Source organism: Lipotes vexillifer, unplaced genomic scaffold (assembly GCF_000442215.2).
Source record: "Lipotes vexillifer unplaced genomic scaffold, Lipotes_vexillifer_v1.1 scaffold81, whole genome shotgun sequence".
Lineage (NCBI taxonomy): Eukaryota > Metazoa > Chordata > Mammalia > Artiodactyla > Lipotidae > Lipotes > Lipotes vexillifer.
Window position 1 is genome coordinate 624,347 of NW_006771580.1, and position 708 is coordinate 625,054.

Genomic DNA, 708 nt, shown 5'->3' on the forward strand with positions numbered 1-708 from the left:
ATGGTTGTTAGTATTTGCCTTATGTATTGAGGTGCTCCTATGTTGGGGGCATAAGTATTTACAATTGTTATATCTTCTTCTTGGATCGATCCCTTAATCATTATGTAGTGTCCTTCTTTGTCTCTTCTGATAGTCCTTATTTTAAAGTCTATTTTGTCTGATATGAGAATTGCTACTCCAGCTTTCTTTTGGTTTCCATTTGCATGGAATATCTTTTTCCATCCCCTTACTTTCAGTCTGTATGTGTCTCTAGGTCTGAAGTGGGTCTCTTGTAGACAGCATATATATGGGTCTTGTTTTTGTATCCATTCAGCCAATCTGTGTCTTTTGGTGGGAGCATTTAGTCCATTTACATTTAAGGTAATTATCGATATGTATGTTCCTATTCCCATTTTCTAAATTGTTTTGGGTTCGTTATTATAGGACTTTTCCTTCTCTTGTGTTTTTGTCTAGAGCAGTTCCTTTAGCATTTGTTGTAAAGCTGGTTTGGTGGTGCTGAACTCTCTCAGCTTTTGCTTGTCTGTAAAGGTTTTAATTTCTCCATCAAATCTGAATGAGATCCTTGCTGGGTAGAGTAATCTTGGTTGCAGGTTTTTCTCCTTCATCACTTTCAGTATGTCCTGCCACTCCCTTCTGGCTTGTAGAGTTTCTGCTGAGAGATCAGCTGTTAACCTTATGGGGATTCCCTTGTGTGTTATTTGTTGTTTT